Genomic DNA, 20,727 nt, shown 5'->3' with positions numbered 1-20,727 from the left:
TTCAATAAGTCGCAAAATGCTTAAACAAAATTTATAAAGCAAAATGTGACTTTAATTGATAACTAAAAATACCAGTATCATCAGTATGCCAGTTTTGCATTGTCAAACTGTCGAGATCCAGAAAGTGCTTCATTCACATTGAATATATCCTTCGAATTCCATTAATTGTTGCATTACTTAATAGCGAAACAAGCCGATTTAAGCTGTAAGAAAGTTTTGACACAAGTGTTATCAAGTCTCTCATGGGCGAAGCCATAGAAAGTGATCCATTCACATCGATTATATCCTTCGAATTTCATCCTTTTGTCATTAGCGGAGATTTAGTGAATAAATAATTCATATATCATAAATGACAGCTTCAAAATAGCGAAACAAGCCAATTTATGCAGTAAGAAAGTTTTGACTCGAGACTCTCATGGGGGCGGCGATTGTTGAATGTTGAAACACGAACGACAACTCTGCTAGGAGAATGTTATCAATGACGAGCAATCTCCTACGCAGTGGCGAAGGCAAAAGGAAAGTAACTGAAAAATCAAGTTATCTCAATCGGTCTTTTACATAGGTTGCCATTGTGATTGTTTTATATGATTATCAAACCTTGGACGATGCTGTTTCAGCATCGTCAAAAACGTGTGCTTTTTCTGAGTGTTTTTGCATGACAATCGTTATTTGACATGGTTCAGTGTGTTGCTTTCGGATGCAAAGAACGTCCGGAAAAGGGAAACAAGGGACATATATCAATAAATTAATTTAAATGTTTACAATGAAACTATTATTATTTTTAATTGAAACAGTGTTTTAAATTAAAATTAATGTTATTTGAAATATTTACATTACTTCCTAATCAGAACTGGTGCAAGTAATAAATTGTATTGTATACAATAAAAAAATGACCAGTGTTATAAATCCATCAATGCTACATTGTGAATTTAAAAAGCTTCAGATATATATATTTACTTAACATAAACAATTCAGATTTGTTGTTTATTAAACAGTTGTATAAACTTGAACATACTTTGTCTATTTCTATAATAACGTTAAATTGGTCTTAAATGAGCATATGCTGTACATTTAAACATCAAATGAAATTCGTCCTCGATCTCATTGGTAGAACAGATTTGACAAATACGTAAATGTCTATCCAATTGTTCGTATCTACCAGTGTGTATGCTGGAGTTATAGGAACATATACTAGTACGTAATTTCGTAAATACAACTCTGAGATCTCTCAACACAATGAGATCTAGATAAGATTCAAATCCATGTGAAAGGTTAAGTGTATTATACAAAGTTAAAATTCCACTATCTGTAACATTTTCATGCCATTGTTGCAAATATTCATCAATTGGCCTTCAACGTGTCAATTATTTTTAGAAATAAATAGGGACATGGGACGAAGACTTTGTTTGAAACATAAACATCAAATCTCTGTTCCTTCAGAGGTCACAAGCGGATCAAATACGAATTTGGATGGTCTTATTCAATAGATAAACTATGATAAAAGCTGTTCCTAAAGAAACAGATTTTAATTTATTCTAAGATATAAAAGCTTTTAAAAGAAAATAACTGTTGTATGAATAACAGTTTAATTACATCTGTTTCTATATGCCTTTTTCATTGTTAAAAGCCGTTTTTGCAAAGGGAACTTATTAATTTATTTGAAGGACCATTTACCGCTGACTGTTACTGTTTACTTTTCTAACAAATTTACAAAGTACACCATACTATGGAACAAAAATTAATAAGGTCTGCCAAAACAAATTAAATCTGAATGCTAGTCATCAAATGTTTTATAATTATGTTACTGCAGTAGAGAACACAAATGTATTCTTCCAATTGAACCTAGAGTATCTGTTTTGTATTTATATTAAACTAGCTCGTCGTTATGTATGTACATTAGTTTGTGAAGTATTTTTGTTATATTAACACTTTAAAGGATGTATTGTGTTAATAAAATGCAATTCTACAAAACTTTACGATGGTTAAAAACGCCCAATGAATGACCTAGTGCGCCGAAATGACAATACAAAGGTTGCAATTAAGTAGACTTGCGAAACAAAATTACAAATTGAAAAGTTATTCATTCAAATAGTTTATTTTAGTAGTTTTCATTTGGTAAGGACTTAAGTTTTAATGCTATTTGATATTCCAATTAGAAAATTGAAGGTATACATTATAAACAAAGTTGAACAAGATCAACATGAATAATATACACATCTGCATTTTGTCGCGTTTTTATCATTATGTTGACATCCGTTTTACCGCAATTACTCTATATTTTCGGACATCTTAATTTTTGTCTCTAAATATTTGGAACACCTGTAATTACTGAATTTTTTTCGTATCTAAATTTTCGGACACGAACAAAGCCTCGGGGTGGGTAATGTGGACATGGATGGTCGAGATAGACCGTGTTGTCATAAGAGATGTTCAATATTAATTTGAAGTCAATTCGAACAAAATTTTGGGTTGGCGTGGTCTATGTGGGCGGGGCGCCCCAGGGTTGGTAATGGGACCTTGCATAGAAGTGAGATTGACCGTATGTTATAAGAGATGTTCAGTATCAATTTGAAGTAAATCGGTGTAGAATTAAGGAAGTTAATGTAAAATATCCTAAAAAATGAGTGAAAATCTCTGACCCGGCCCCATCCCAATTCGGAGCGTGGGGATAATCAATGTTAAATAAGAAGCAAAGTGTTTTGAAGAGGATGGATGTAAAAACATCACTTGGAGTTTATCTACATCGCCACAAGTATGTATGTGGGTACGAAAATTTTGGGTAGGAAAAAATATCTGGGTACGAAAATTGTGGGTACGAAAAAAATATGCCAAACAAATTTGGGTAGGAAAAAATATTTCGTTACGAAACAAAATTGGGTTCGAAAAAAAATTGGTAACGAAAAAAAATTTGGGTACTACGAAAAACAATTTGGGAACCAAAATAATGGGTACGAAAACAAATTTGGGTACGAAAAAAAATTGGTACAAAAAATATGGATGCGAAAAAAAAATGTGTACGATAATAATTTTAGAACATAAAAAAAAATATGTTAGGTACGAAAAATTATGCCAAAAAAAATTTGGGTAGGAAAAAATATTTGAGTACAAAAAAATTGGGTTCCAAAAAAAGTGTTAAGGAAAAAATTTGGGTACTACGAAAAACAATTTGGGGACGAAAAAAAAATGTGGAAAAGAAAAAAAAATTGGTTACAAAAAAAAATGGGTACGACAAAAAATGGGTACGCAAAAAAAATGGGTACGAAAAATTTTGGGTACAAAAAAATGGGTGTACGGGGAAATTGGGGTACGACAAAATTGGGGTACAAAAATTTGGGTTCTAAAAAAATTGGTTACGAAAACAATTTGGGTACGAAAAAAATGGGCACGAAAACAAATTTGGGTACGAATAAAAAATGGGTACAAAAAATTTGGATGCGAAAAAAAAATTGTACGATAAAATTTTGGGTAGGAAAAAATTTGGGTACGAAAAAAATGTTAGGTACGAAAAAATATGCAAAAAAAATTGGGTACGAAAAAATATTTGGGTTCGAAAAAAAAATTGGGTTCCAAAAAAAAGTGGTTATGAAAAAAAATTGGGTACTACGAAAAACAATTTCGGGACGAAACAAAATGTGGAAAAGAAAAAAAATTGGCTACGAAAAAAAATTTGGGTACGAAAAAAATGGGTACGAAAAAAAATTGGGTACGAAAATTTTTGGGTACGAAAAAAAATGGGTGTACGGGGAAATTGGGGTACGAAAAAAATTGCGGTACCAAAATTTGGTTTCGAACAAAAAATTGGGTACGAACAATTTTGGGTACGAAAGAAAATGTGGGGGTACTGGAAAGTAGTACCCGTGGACCTCTCGATAACTTTGAAAGAGGGCAGAATCAAGCTGCCTTTATCTTTATCAATGGCCTTGGGGTGGGTAATGTGGACATGTATGGTCGAGATAGAGCGTGTTGTCATAAGAGATGTTCAGTAATAATTTGAAGTCAATTGGTGAATAAATGAAGAAGTAATGTTAAAACAAAATTTTGGGTGGGCGTGGTCGGCCACTATCTCCTTTTACACTATTAGCACTAGAACCTTGAAACTTACACACATGGTAGCTATGAGCATATGTGGGACGGTGCTTTTTTTGGAATTTTGATCTAACCACTGGTTCAAAAGTTATTATCATGTGCGTCGCATGTTGTTAGTAAATTGAGTTTTTTTACCCATTTTACCCATTTATTTACCCATAACGTTTGACCCAGGGGTCAGATTAAATTCCAAAAAGTGCACCGCCGCACATATGCTCATAGCTACCATGTGTGTTAGTTTCAAGGTTCTAGTGCTATTAGTGTAGTAGGAGATAGTGGCCAGGAAAAATTGACAGACAGCGGAGAACAATACAATATCCCAACGCTTTTTAAAGCGTGGGGTTAAAAACGCACAATAATTCCATACCTGCGAATTGTTTTTATTTTAACGTTTTAAACACGAGTAATAGAGGTGCAGGATCAACAGGGTTTACACACAGGCTGGACAGAATATAGAAACTCCGTTAAGAACTGTGTTTTTGCTAATATCTATTTATAAGTTATTGAAATACATTTGCAAAAATCTTAATCGCATAAAAGACAATTTTTCTTGCAGTTTGTGTCGATATCTTACGATTTAAGAATAAATCATTTAATACGTCTGAAATCGGTTCCACTATTTAACGTAACGTGCAGTATAACCGTGTACACAACGAATTTCAAGCCAAGTACACAGGCTTATTTAATAAAGTACTTATGATGTATTACATGTTTCCATAAGCAGCATAAAAAACTGTCTTGTATGCAAAAGTTGAAATTAAAAAAAAAATGTTTTCAAAAGTTATTTGAAAAAAAGCACCATGTACCGGTTTGTTTACATCCGTTAACGTTCAATTGAACCCCACAAAAACACGTGATCCTGCACCTTGTACACAGATATCTTACTAACGATTTTTTTGAAAACAGAGATATCAAACTCTCATATGCCTATAGCATGAAGACCTTGAAAGTATTAAAGAGAGTTGATCATGGATTTTTACTTTTTAAAGTACGTAATTCAATGCTTTGAATTGATAAATCTAAAAATCGGAAATTTAGTGCTCCGGTATAACACACTTATCGCTTTTAAGAAAGAATTTTAGAAATGCAAAATTTAACCGCACCTGATCTTAAACCACTGACCTTCGAATGAACAACTCGGCCTTCTGGCCTTGTGTATCGCTCTATGCAATATATACTTCGTACATTCTAATATAAAAATATAATATAATAAAATACAATATAAGCAATCCGCGAATTGTCAAAGATCATAAAGAAAACAACAGAAACACTCTGAATTATTCAACCACTTCCCGTTTCTAAATTTTATCAATTTCTAATAATTGTAACTAATAAACAAAAAAATATCTTCAGCATGAGTCTGTTTCATTAAGGTCCTTTCACTCCCTTATTTACAGTGTTTTTTAGTTTTTGAATATGCGTAAAAAAGATTGAAAACTGACATTTCGGCAATTTGTGAGCCACTCCGTTTAAGTTGTTTACGACAAGTGCATTCATATAAATATGTATAGTATCGTTACACGTGCATGGCGGACATTTTCTGAAAACCAATCATGACCCATTTCTATTTACAGTAAACAAGTTTACAAGTTGGTAGTTTTCGCGTACTGCAATCGATTAGGAACGGTATTTTGTAGTACGCGATATGAAAAATGGAACATAAATATTCATAGTTATTGCATATTTTTGATGCATTTAATCGTCTTCCGCTTGAACTTAGGCTTCCCTATTTGAGCGCATTAAAGTGCTAGTTTAATTCATACTTTTAAATGTGTTTTAAAAGTTAATCCAGAGCAAGTTTGTTATTTAAGTACAATTCCCGTATATTTTCGTTAAGAATTGGATTAGCAATTTTATAAGCAATAAAACAAAATTGTTAAATTGCATCTGTAAAATTTTGTATGGTAAGAATTTTGAAAAAAAAAAGTATTGCAAAAGAGAGTTTATGTTTTTATTCATATGCATATGGTTTTTGACGAAAGCTGGGCCAAGTATAAAACCCGTTTAAGCCACAACAGATTTACATTCACTGTTACAAGGCGTTGCATCCAGGCTTATTTTTAATTTTTGTTTCCCTTTTTTGGTCTGTTTTATTTATATCCTACAGACAGACCCCGATTGCGTCTGCATATGGAAGTAACGACGTGTTATTGCAGGACACTTTGTGCCATTACTTAATGTGTACCAAATACCCACCGACATTGACACTGTATGAAGTGATAGAAGGCGAAGCGTCATTTTACAGGAAGGCTATTGCCGTCCTAAGGGAAAGGTGTAGATTAAAAAGATGTTTTATATACACGTATATATGCCAATATATTCACCACCAACATTAATAATTAAAAAAACAAATCCATTATATTGGACGTTTTTAAAGTAAATCCGTTATATGGGACTTTTACCCATTTCGGTTCCGTTGGATCAACATTGTCTAGACAATACGACCCATGTTTCCAAAAAGATACAAGCTATATTTTCCGAAAATATTACAACGCGTAACAATTAACTCGTGTTAAACACTCCAATTTTGTTTGGACAACTAACCTTTTGATAAAATCGCGATTCTTTTGTTACACAATGTCCATGTAAAGTTATTGTTATATTGAACTGTATGATACTTATCAGAGAATCGGAAAACAACTAGACGTGTACATTTTAAGTTCAACTATGGATTAAAACGCTAAAAGACGCACTGCTACAAATATCAGTTCGGAAGCAAATTTGATATCAAAAAGGGATTGTCCGAAAAATATAATTTATTTATGTAACTGTGAACCTTTTTTAATGGTTGATTGTGATTGTCAATGTATTTAATAACGCACTTTCAAGAACGGATGTGAAATAAATGCCCACAAAGCTTTGACATTTTTTTAAGAAAAAAATTATCAGATGTGTTATTAGTTGGGTCAATCGAAAAAGTCAATGTCGGTCACACATCAAATATGTTTTCAGTTATCAAATATTCTCGGAATAAACACTCACGATTGGAAGTAGTGTCCTATGCACGCGTAGTTTATCCTTTTTTTAATAAATATGCATTCTGTATTATATTTCTATTTAAATCTTGTAACAATAAAATAAACAATATTTATTGTTATTTTGTACGACTAGTTTAAACAGACCCACTTCTTTGTCTAATCGTTAGACTTTTACTACAGAGGTCAGTGGTTCAAGCCCAGTAGAGGGTTACTTTTTTTCTTTCTTAAATTTTATTATCGTTTTTTACTGGAGCTTTTTAGATCCAATGTTTACATTTATCAATATAAATTATTTCATGACAAACTTCTATACATGCCAAAATATGTGAAATGTCCATTTAAATAAATTATTTTAAAGATTTGTACTCAGATAGCTTTACATTACCAGAGTACGCAAATGCTTTTAAGGGACCTTTTCAAAGATGTTTGCATGTTTTGAAGTTTGTCATTTAATGCTTAAAATTGATATTTGTAAACATTGGAACTAATTATATTCAGTATAAAACTATTTTTAATTAAAGAAAGAAAAAAGGAACCCCCAACTGGGTTCGAACCACTAACCCTAAGAGTAAGAGTCTTCCACCGAAACCACTCGGCCATCCGTGCTAGTATTCTATGATTCGTATTTAAAACTATATGATCGCCATAGATCTTCGTCATGTCACCAAATGTAACGTTTGCAAATAAACTCTCCAAATTATTCAATCGTTTCGAGTTTGTAATGCTTTATAATTTTCAGGTTTTTAAATCGTCAAAAGATGCATATAATTGATATTTAAGAGCATGATAAATGTTCAGTATCCTCGCAAATACCATATCTACAACGAAAGTTTGCAAATCTGATTTTTTCAATTTCGTCAATTTACCAAAACTGAAAATGTCCCTTTAAAGATTTTTGTGTTTTGAATGCACAAGATACTGATTTTATAGCGTGTTCTTTTCCGAAAACGACCTTGTACTTTGAAGTTAAGAACAACGTAACATGCTCGTGATGAGCATTTTCTGAAAATCAAGCCTACTCAAGGGTATAAAACCAAGAAAGCTTAATATTTCCAGTTCAATTGTATTTGTAAGGTTTATCATACAGATATCATTCAAACACATAGGTATATGTTTAAGTGCGCGCATAGAGAATGGGATATTTATTTCTATGATATTTTTAAAGATACGTGCAGTGCGCAAGTCTCTGTAATTATAAAACATAAATAAATAGTTACATATAACAATTAATTTTTGTTTGGGGATTAAAATAATAGACGCAATAATAATCGTTCTTTGTTGGAATAATCAAATCCGAAAGGAATTGGTTTGAATATATTGTTATTCCCTGAACATATCTCACTTAATTAATATATTATGCTCTGTTTTGAATTTGTTTTAAAATATGTTACAAAATTCGTTAAAAATTGGACTAATGACTTTATAAAAAATTACATGAACTAATATTTAAAAATTCAGATAACATTTACATATGTCAACTTTTTATTTTATACAATTTTAGATTTAAAATTCAATTAAATATCTTATATGTGTGTCATTGTTTTTTCATAGCTGAAGCATGTCAAGTGGGCAACCAAAGAGCGGATATGGGGACACGAAGGCCAATCTGGACAATAAGAGCGCCCAGTGTAACCCGAACAACACGCGCTTCGAGTAAGTAGATATCGAGATTTATAGATGGATTTATGTTGTTGTTGCTTTTCAGGCCGTGCGTGGTTAAACAATAATTAAGTCGTAAAATACCAGGTGTAGGTAACAAGAATTATTACCCTCGTAACGTTTTTAGCGTTTCATTTTGTATTAAAAGTTTCTTTTAACGTTCATACCTCATACGAAGTAAAAAAATTGATTGTTTAGTATAATAAACGTGTATCGTATGTACTAATTATTGGGCGAGAAAACTTGTTCTTCTAAATGAACCGTGACGTGGTTATCGTCATGTGTGTCATGCTCGTATTCTCATTGATAAAAGATGGCACTTCGATACCAGATAACAACAAAAGCCACGCGCGAGAGGTAAGTTCCTCAGGTTTTATTATAGTAATATCATAAAGATAAGTTTTTTAGACAAGGCGCATGGTCGAGTTTATAAATGGTGTATCCTTTTTATATTGGAAAGAAAAAATCACGGAAGAATAGTAGATTTTTCTTCCAAAAATAGAAAATTCGGTCGGAAAACAGCATGAACTGGATGAACAGTAAACATTTCAACAAAATAAAACTACTTAGAAATATTTCAAGAAATTGTTTGATATTCCAAGATGTAGGGTAATCACTGTGCTTCAAATACTGAAATTTTGATAGTATTCAATGACATATAAACGAAGATAGAGCATGTTTTAATAGGTGGTATTCATGAAGTTGCGGATACTTTGATTCCCGATATAGGGCACTTCTGATAACAGAAACTTTCAACAAATTGGGCACTCTAATAACTGAGTTTTATCTTCTACATGAAATGCATTATGTATATTATGGCTATTCTTACCAAACATATTGAAGTACGAATCAATTTGAATATTCAAGCGCGACACATTGGGAATCTATGCATAACGTAATTACATACACATGTGAAATATAACCAATGACGTTGTTCGTTTTCAAAAATCTAATTACTATTTATTTAAATAATTAATATTGTAAGTGCACATTTTAAATAAGATTCAAATGCTAATTTCTGCTTATATAATTATGCCACGTATATCCAAGCTCGTATGCAGAATGTTTTGTGCTTATATTAATAACAACGACGGGTATGCACAACTTTGACACCACCATCGTATGATTAAATCGACCGCCTGTACCATTATTGCTATTTTTATTTCATGGCATTGAGCAAAAAAGTTCTAATAGAATTTCGGACCTGCACCGCTGCTGAAATTTAGCTCTTAGCAGTTTTAGCGGTGTGATGTTTCATGACACGCTATCTAGTATATAAGTAAATGGCCTTAGTACCTTCATTAGGACATAATTATACATGCTTTAGATCAGCCGTTTCGCTACAAAGAATGTAATTTAAAATTGAGTACATGAGGTTAAACAATTTTAAATTAACATCTTCGATATGTGTGATAAGTTACATTTTAAATGTAATTTAAAATTGTAAAGCTTGTGTACTATGCGAAGATCCAGATGTTGGGTGACTCGAAAACTGGAAAGTTTATGGTCATAAAGACTACACTCATTAGGCATATCGAATTAGTTTCACGTGTGTCTATCACATTTATACGAAATAATTATCATATTTCAAAGGGATAAGAACATGTTTCGGTAATTCGTTTTTCATTTACGTCAGTGCATACATTTTGATTTATTGCCTGCTTACTATAACAGTATTCCATGGCGAATTCTGCATTTCTGATTCTCTTAATAGAGTGTGTTGTATCTTATAAAACGTGTCGAGTAATCTGGAATCGAAATGCCATTGTCTTTGAGATGATCGGTAAAACAAGTGTCCATGAAAATTTGGCATCCGACTCTTAAAACATTTGAATTTCCTCAAATACGTTAGTTAACTAATATTTAAAATGTTGTAACATGAATGGGCATTTTGATCTTTTATTTCGATTAGTTTGCACGTTCTTACTTTATTTCCAAGTATTTTTATTTTGTTGAAATACGCACTGATCATCGAATTCATAATGATTATCGATGGAATTTTATCTTTTTTAAAATTATAATCCACTGTTTCACGATTTTTTTACTCCGCGATACGAAGTTCTATACCATTAATCGACCAAACAATATGACGTGTCTGGAAACAAAATGAACAGAACATAAATGCAAAAAGCTGAAGAACTCACCTCTCGCGCGTGGCTTTTGTTGTTATCTGGTATCGAAGTGCCATTTGTTATCGAAGTATCCGCATACCCGGCGTGTAAGTATACATTTAGAAATATTATGGCAACTCCATGAAACTCCACTTTGATTTTTTCAGGGGCCATCAAACCGGGTACACGGGCACAGGGACCAAACCTGACCTTAAAAACCATGGTAACCAGCTGAATCCGAACAACGAGCGTTTCCAAGCGCCGAAAAAATGACCCGACGGGTGGGTTTGACAATAATATGATGCATCTTTACGACTGCTCTTTATTGTTACAAATAAAACAGATACAAAAATGAAACTGTTTTTTAATGATGAACACATATGGTTATGTCTGGTACGAGCAAACGATTTAAATTTTAAGTCACGTAGTCGACATTTGCCAAATCAATCATAAAGTTAATTAATTTACTTACTTAGTTTCACATGATACTACTACAACTACTACTACTACTACTACTACTACTACTACTACTACTACTACTACTACTACTACTACTAATAATAATAATAATGATAATAATAATAATAATAATAATATTATTATTATTATTATTATTATTATTATTATATACTATTAATGTACGCGTATGTATATCATTTGCGTATTTTTATATCATATAGAGTTGTCTTCATTCAACGCAAGTCAAAATTTATATAATTATGCAAAATCAAATAAAATTATCCTTCGTGTTACTGGTTTTTGTCTTAACTAAAATCCATTAAAGTTAACATTTGTTCGATGTTAAAATCAGAAGCTCATTTTAAGAACTAAGTGAGATATACGTATGAGTCCAAAGCAAATAAGGGAAAACACATCAACGAAACATTATTCTCTTAAAAGTATAAGTACGTGTAGCTTAAATTAAATATGAGTGTCCTTTTGCTATTGTATTCGACTTTTATTTTAAATTTAGCACATGTCACAGATTTCACTTTGTCACCCTGACCTTAATTGATATCGCATTAATTACATTACCAAAGAAATCTTTTTGACGTTTGGTTAACAATTCAGTTAGCACAGGTAATTTTATTCCATGCATGTTTTTGTTATTAACTATGGCTTTACTTATAGGCTCATCAGTACATGTTCTGAATAAAAGATTGGCGAAAAAGTGAATGGTCCACATGAATAAGTGATGGCTCCGATTGTTTTTATTATGATTACATGTGAATGTGTTCATTTTCTTGCATGTCAACATATTTAAATGCATGGGGGATAACTTATTGACTAAGCCTTTCTTCAAACCAGGTGACCTCGATTTGGGAATTACCTATTTTTATTGCTAATCCATCATTATCATTAAAACATAATTATATAAGAACAGTCAAATAGTACAGCTTGTATAAACTCTTCTTTTACAACATCAACCCATTCAAAGACTTGATTCATACATTGGAAAACTTTCTCAAATATGTATTAATTTATATTTGACAATATATACAAATACGCCCTAAACTAAACTGAAAGTTAGAGGTAGTAAACAAGAAACATCATTCGAGATTACGCAAGGCATATCTGGCTGTGAAAATATCGCAACACTTTTGTAGAAGACCATGTAATGGTTTACACATTATAATTTCAGAAAAAACCTCCAAAGAAATATAAGGCTCGTTACTCTTTATTCGCAACAGATATCTTTAAAAAAAAACATTATGTCCATTAACTCGCATTGTTCTTATTTTAACGTTATTAAAACGAGGAATACATGATGCAGGATTAACGGGATTTACACACGGGCTTGACATAATGTAAACCCACCGTAGATAACTTTGTTTTTGCAAATATCTCAAGTTATTGCAATCCATTATCAGTGTGGCCATACCACGTGGTTTGTGACGTCATTTTGGCTAGCACGCTAAGTAGAAATTTGTCAACATTGGCCCCGCTTAGAAATTTCAAATCCACGTAAGTATCTTATTATTTACTCTTTTTTGACGAAATAAAGCGCAGGCTAAGGGAAAAGTTGAGCACTATTCCCGGTTATATAAATATTTGTCACCAGATGAGTAGTTTAGTCTATCATTCGAGGCAAATTCCTAGTTTTTACGTTACAATGCACGCAAGCACGACAAGCACATTTGAAATCGTCCAAAATATCTGTTTTATATTCCTTTTTGAAGTGAACCAATATGTGCGGACGTGATTAATTCCATATAAAATGTGTTTTGTCCGAAAAAATTACCTGAAAACACCACTTAATGACATTTCTAATGTACATCAACACTTTGGCTAACACAACAAGCAACGAAATTCAAGGCAAGCACGGCAAGTCGATATTTGGCTAGAACGACTAGTTGTTATTAATTATGTTTCTGAAGCGATGTTATTGTTGTGGTAATACACACAAATTTAATTAGAATTTCAAAACATTTTCTTGGTCCGGCACAGTAAACACAAAAATATAATGTCGGACAATAACTGCGATGCTGTCTTGCACAAGTGCTATAAACAAATTTGAAACTTTCACCGAGAACAATCCTCGGAATGTAACAGAGATACTATATGTCTGAAAAAAGTTCCAACTAAATGTGGCGAATGTCTGACACACCCTTTTGGAGTCAGGTTTCAATTAAATTTTTTGATTTCGATGAACAGTCCACAATAACTCAACTATCGTTAAAACGAACTGATGCTCATTGTGTCATTTTCGACCTAAAATGGCCCACAAGTCATCCGGGGGTGACTAGAAGCCGATTCATGTCACACTATGATGACTTTTGTCAACCGGGGTGACTAGACGCCGATTCATGTCACCCTGGGGTGACATGAAGCCGATTATAGTCACCCGGTGATGACTAGCGTCGGCTTGAAGTCACCCAAGGGTGACATGAATATGCATTTATTCACCTCGGCCGACTTGTGGGCCATTTCAGGTCGACAATAAGCCGATCTTATTGATATAAAATGCAACATTTGACGCAAAATATCAACACATGTTCCTTTGATCGTTTTATCCTTAAGTGACAGATGCTGACGTATGTTAGCACTTGTATTTTTGGTAGGATTACATAAGTAATATTTGATTAGAAGCATAGTGATGTACGTTTTGATAAAGCAATACCCAATGCACACATAGATTAATACCACGTGATATATCGATCTGAGTTGCAGTTAGCTTGGCTTTCGATTAATCATACTGTAGGTTATGTCCATGTTCTTTCCAACTGTTAAGGCCATTGCAAGGATTAAACTATACTGTTGTTAACAATGTTTTAAATTGTTGTAAAATGTAGATTTAGTAATGCGCCGTTGTCTTGTAATTATTTATGGCTAAGTAGATGAGATATTTGAAACGGTAACACACATGACAAATACATTATATGATTATAATACTCTAATGGTGACAGCACGGTGAATACATAATAACAAATGCATAATTATTTATTTCAATTAACATATTTGATGTTTTTAGATACACATGATGAAAACCGAAGAGCGATATATTTGTGCCATATGCGCCAGAGGGGTACAAGCACAGGCGCAATTTGGTTTACCATGAAAGAACACACGCTGGGATGTTACCCTTTAACTGTTGCGGCGTTGGGTTTTCATCAAAACGACAATTACAAAGACACAGGTCATTATCATATAGCGCTTTTAGTCAGTAGAAAAATCACAGTCGGCTGTCTTATTTTACTTGCGATTCTAAACATTTCGAATTGTGTACATTGCAGTTTCACTACATAAACATTATCTTTAGAAAGCTGTGATAAACAGTCTTAACAAAAACGCGTTATAGATGTATAAGATACACATTTCCCAAATCATTAACTGGTTAATTATTGTAAATAAGTAGCAAAGAGTGTACGTGTAGGATACATGTGCTTATTATGCTTATGAATGCTTACAGGTGCAATGTACACGGTGACGGAAAAACTATCTTTGCCTTTATTGTGGAAAAGAATTCGCAACGAAGGTAGATTTAGATGGCCCGAGAACAGCGCACTCGAGAGATCGAGTGCCAGATATGCAACCACAAGGCCACAACACGGGCTCATCTCCGAGAACATCTCAAAACACACAGCGAGGAAAAAACACACGTTTGCCATGTGTGCAAAGCCGCCTATAAACACATAAGTTCACTGTATAGGCACTTTGGGCAAAAGCACAAATGACGTGTATACAGTGGTTTTACTTGTTTGTGATTTACCCGTGATTTATTTGTGATTTACCCGTGATTGAATTGTTGCGATAAAAGCATAATCATCAGATCTCAAGCATAATTAACATTTGAACCGTATCTGTTTATACCACGATGTTTACTTGTTGCGTTTTTTTAACTTTTTATTGTACTTTTTATTGTTTTTTTATGTTTTGTTAATGCTACTGTTATATTATAGCAGTTGTGATTTGTATTGTGATTAAAATGTAATTTTATAATTGTGATTAATGCTTTATAATCAGATCTCAAGCATAATTAACATGTGAATCGTATCTGTTTATACCACGATGTTAACTTGTTGCGTTTCTTTTCTTTTTATTGTATTTTATTATTTTGTTAACGCTACTGTTATATTATAGCAATTGTGATTTATATTGTCATTTGCATGTGATTCAATGATGCCATTTAACATTGTTTAATTAATTAAAATTATTAATAAAACATACACTGCGTTGTGTTAATTTCTGAAACAAAATCTTGAACAATCTTCGTTGTTTGTTAACTGCATTGAGCAAATCAAACGTAAAAAGCAAAGACAACTGAACATTTGTGTCATATTATACTTTGCTTTTATCCAAAATTTCTCAATTATCTATGTGACACACAATGCTTAATGCCGAAATATAAAATGGAGTATTAAATTAGGGCAGCTTAAATATTGTACAGTTTTGGACAAAAATAGAGTTATTAAAACAACGTTTGAATCAATGCTGTTCAAAGCTTCAATCAATTATTTGCAACCAATTATGATCGGATTCACAAAGGCGAAAATAAACGCATACCATTAGCATTTATTTGAGTGAGATAAATATTCAGCACAATTGTGTCGTGTACTGAGAAAACTGGGCATAATGCATGTGCGTAAAGTGTCGTCCCAGATTTGCCTATGAAGTCATCACAGGCTTATAAGGGACGACATTTTCCGCGTAAAGTGTCGTCCCAGATTTGCCTGTGCAGTCAGCACAGGCTAATCAGGGACGACACTTTCCGCCTAAACCAGATTTTCGCTAAGAAGAGACATTATTTAAACGAAAAATTCCATAAAAGCAGAAAATGTCGTCCCTGATTAGTCTGTGCGCACTGCACAGGCTAATCTGGGATGACAAATTTGCGCACAAGCATTATGCCTAGTTTTCTCAGAACACGACACAATTAACTAAAAAACGGGAAAAAAATAACACACTATGCACATGAATAATTATTTATATCTCGCTCAAGTCAAGCTACTAAAACACGGAATTCTTCAGAAAGGCGGTTTCTTATCAAATTTCTTCTATGTCTAGTCCAATTCTGTACGTAGGCAATAACTTGCTTTCGTTTCTCCTCGCACAGTCCCACCGTACACCTAAAGTTTCCCTGGCAACGGCATTTCGACTCGAGTCCATTTTGGCCTCTTTTGCCTTCGGTTTCACGCGCAATCTCCCCGGGTTGTCAAACTCGTGGTCACTAATATTGAAATAAATACAAATAAATACATTACTTCAGTTGAAATAACATGTGTTTTTTTCTTTTAAATTTTACTTAAAATATTCCGAATGGACATATTACATGTATTACCATAATACAGTTTGTGCACGACTAAAAAAGCTTTACGGACAAACAAAATTACCGAATATCGGAATAGCTCTTGATGTTTGGTTCATCTTCACCTTTGCCATCGACGTTATATTGACCAACGAGTTTGTACACATTCTTTTTCGAGGTTGTATAGAAGAAGTGCCTGAAAGTTTTAACAATAGTTTGGGTTGGAATCTAAATGCATCGGAGGTCAATTTACGGCATAATATGAAATAAACACGACTTATAAGCCTGTTATCCGCGAGTGACTATATGAAAATGGAATTATAACATTTTTAATAGTTTTATTTTTTTATGAAACAATAACATCGCTTCAGAAACATAATTAATAACAACTAGTCGTTCTAGCCAAATATATCGACTTGCCGTGCTTGCCTTGAATTTCGTTGCTTGTCGTGTTAGCCAAAGTGTTGATGTACATTAGAAATGTCATTAAGTGGTGTTTTCAGGTAATTTTTTCGGACAAAACACATTTTATATGGAATTAATCACGTTCGCACATATTGGTTCACTGCAAAAAGGAATATAAAACAGATATTTTGGACGATTTCAAATGTGCTTGTCGTGCTTGCGTGCATTGTAACGTAAAAACTAGGAATTTGCCTCGAATGATAGACTAAACTACTCATCTGGTGACAAATATTTATATAACCGGGAATAGTGCTCAACTTTTCCCTTAGCCTGCGCTTTATTTCGTCAAAAAAGAGTAAATAATAAGATACTTACGTGGATTTGAAATTTCTAAGCGGGGCCAATGTTGACAAATTTCTACTTAGCGTGCTAGCCAAAATGACGTCACAAACCACGTGGTATGGCCACACTGATTATCAAAATTTTAATTGCATAAAAGTTGTTCTTGCAGTTTGTGGCGATACCTTAAGATTTTACAATAAATCATTAAATACGTATGCAATCGGTGCTAAAATTTAACGTTCCGTGCATCATAACCGTGTACATGATTGCGTTACACGTCGACTTTTTGGCCAAGAACATAGGCTTATTAAATAAAGTAATTCTGATGTATTTCATATAACCATAAGCAGCATAAAACTGTCTTTTATGCACTAGTTGAAATTCTAAAGAAAAATTGTTTTAACAAGTTATTTGAAGAAAAGCACTACATACCGGTGTGTTTATATTCATAAACGTTCAATTGTGAACCCCACGCGATCCTGCACCCTGTATACAGATAACTTAATAACGATTTTTCTGAAAACAGGAGATATCAAACTCCCATTTGCCTATAGCATGAAGACCTTGAAAGTATTACAGAGACTTGTTTGCGGATTTTAACAATTTCAAGTACGTAATTAAATGATTTGAATTGATAAAACTTAAAATCGGAAATTTAGAGGTCAGGTATTACACAAGAATCGCATTCAAAAAATAATTGTAGAAATGCAAATTTTAACCACACCTGATGTTGAACCAATGACCTTGAAAAAAGCTTTGGCCTGAGCAACTCGGCCTTCTGAGTTTGTGTATCGCTCTATACATGATATACTTATAACATTCTAATATAATACAATATAGGCAATCATAAACACTCATAATTATTTAACCGCTTTCCGTTGTTGAAAAACGTCGTGAAAACTGGCATTTCAACAATATGTGAGCCGGTCCGTTTTAGTTGTTTACGACAAGTGCATTTGTTTGAACACGCATAGTATCGTTACATGTGCATGACGGACGTTTTCTGAAAACCAATTATAGTCCTTCAGCCAAGTACCCAAAATTGAGGTGGGGTGTACCAGTAAGGGGGGGGGGGGAATACACCTATATATCTTCGGAGATGCTTGCCAGTAGCATATGAAAATGGTTTGTAACAGTCTGGTACTGAGAGATTTTGGTATTTTTTTCTCCTTTGAAGATGGGGCATCAATCAGCTTAATTTTCATAATTTTGTTAAGTTATGGGGTTGCAAAACCAAGAAAAAGCACATGGAAACCGAGTCAGTATAACTTGATTTGATATCAAATAGTACAAACACTTTGGTCTTCAATACAATAATGAAAAAACATAATTATATTAGCTAAATAACATTATTTTGCTAGTCGAAAGACTTAGTTCGACCCCTTGAAACTGATTGTTTCATATGTGTGTGTATATATTGAGAAAAAATATAGCTTTAATCAATGAACTGAAGCACACTGCACTGACATATGTACATAGAATATCAATTCAGAAAACAAAAAAACTATTATAGTATTAGAATTATGTGATTCTACACAGTTTAGCCATTAATGGAACGTATATCGTGTACTCAGTGACGACAACAGGAAGTTATTTCAAGTTTGTTTATTTGTGATATAGGCCTCCGGCCCCTAACACATATATATTACAATCCATGCAAAACAATGGTGTGTGCACAATTGGTTGGCATAACATGTAAGCATATAATCGAGTGGTAAACGATTCTTACAATAACATGCTAAACGATTGTACAACATTTGCATTTAGTAGAGCGGAAATGTATATTATATATAGATATACACATACATTCTCAAACATATACATTTACATACATATACACATATATATATATAATTATATATAACATACATAGAAATATATACATGTTATAAAGTAAATATACAACGTTATAGTCCTTGCATATAACCTACCCCAATAGAAGAGACTTTCGAATAGTATTCTAAATCAAAGTACTGGCAGTACTGATGTGACGATGCTTTTGAAGAGGATGGATATAAAACATCAATTTAAGTTTATCTATATCACTACAATTGTGTTTGTTGATACGAACATTTGGGTACGATAAAAAATTTGGGTACGAAAATTTTGGGTACGAAAAAAAATGGTACGAAAAAAAATTGCGTACGAAACATTTTTGGTACGAAAAAAAAGTTTAGGGGTACGGGGAAGTAGTACCCGTTGGTAACTTGACCCATTGAGCGAAACTGGGAGGCGGGTCACATTCTTGTTCATTAAGTATGGCAATACCTTCATGATGATTCTCGAAAGTAGGTATGAGCACATAGCCGGACCATGTGAGCTCAATCGTATGAGCACTTGACTATCCGAGTTCGCCCACGAACATATGGATAAGTTAACTAATAGCGAAATGACCTTATACATGTATATGCTGAAATCTAACGATCGAACGAAATATCAAACATGGTATGTACACTTAGGTGGTTGTGTAATTTCTGTTAGAATATCGTATTCAATATGTAAATTTTAAATGATTGTGCCCGCACTTGAGTTTGTTGCCTTGTTTGAATCTATACGCGCCTAGGCTGCACCCAGTGTGTGTATTTGTGTTTTTCCAAGGTAATGAGTTATCTCCGCGCTGAGGCTGCATAATGTTGGGACCCGGAGTGTGTCCAGCAGTCCTACCTAATAAGATTAGATTGACGACAGTTGGGACGAATTTTGAATGATAGCTGCAATTTCCAGCTATTTGTTTTGTACTGAAATACTTTTTAATTTTTTATATGGTCAAATGCTGCGGGGGGATGAGATTATCCGGAAAAAAAACACCTGTCCGGAATGGTGACCACAAAACAGACAAAATATAACATTGCGCCGGGAGCGGGAATCGAACCGGTGTCGTAAAGGTGAAAAAGCGAACGGCCTTACCACTGCGCTAGCGCGACGGACAATTACGCAAAGAAATGTTGTTTTATCTATGTATATCATAGCAGTGCAGCGTTTACAATTTGCAGGTTCGAAATTGTTCGCATTCTTTAGTTTTGTGATCACGTAAAAAGTTAATTTTACATGTTTTTATTCGCAATTTATTTACTAAATCGAGAACAAATATCAAACAAAATAGAGAAAATATATAGTTGTTTCATTGGTCCATAAAAATAAAATGGATGTAAAATTACTAATTTGAAATTAACGTTCTGATAAACTTATTGAATCTGTTTCCCCAGGATATGCTGTTTTATTAATATTTACCTTTATCAACACGAACGACAACTCTGCTAGGAGAATGTTATCAATGAAATTCAACGAGCAATCTCCTACGCAGTGGCGAATGCCAAGGGAAGTAACTGAAAAATCGAGTTATCTCAATCGGACTGGCTCGGTCTTTTACATAGGTCGCCATTGTAAAGATTTTTTTTAC

At 33.3% G+C, this 20,727-nt stretch overlaps 1 protein-coding gene and 1 long non-coding RNA gene across 3 annotated transcripts in view; one reads left to right on the top strand and one right to left on the bottom strand.

The window, feature by feature from the left end:
* LOC127868672 (beta-1,3-galactosyltransferase 1-like) overlaps positions 1 to 20,727 on the top strand; it is a 177,418-nt gene that overhangs the window by 112,575 nt on the left and 44,116 nt on the right. The window lies entirely within an intron of this gene.
* LOC127868674 (uncharacterized) lies at positions 16,244 to 17,466 on the bottom strand. 2 transcript variants are annotated; one of them, XR_008044222.1, is made up of 3 exons: positions 17,361 to 17,466; positions 16,666 to 16,776; positions 16,244 to 16,502 (listed from the first exon to the last, which is right to left on the bottom strand). It is a non-coding gene; the product is annotated as an uncharacterized LOC127868674 (long non-coding RNA). The 2 variants fall into 2 exon arrangements; XR_008044221.1 differs by having other exon boundaries at positions 16,666 to 17,460.

The sequence above is a fragment of the Dreissena polymorpha genome, chromosome 2 (assembly GCF_020536995.1).
Source record: "Dreissena polymorpha isolate Duluth1 chromosome 2, UMN_Dpol_1.0, whole genome shotgun sequence".
NCBI lineage: Eukaryota > Metazoa > Mollusca > Bivalvia > Myida > Dreissenidae > Dreissena > Dreissena polymorpha.
The sequence above is the reverse complement of the archived record's forward strand: the minus strand, read 5'-3'. Positions and strand labels throughout refer to the sequence as shown.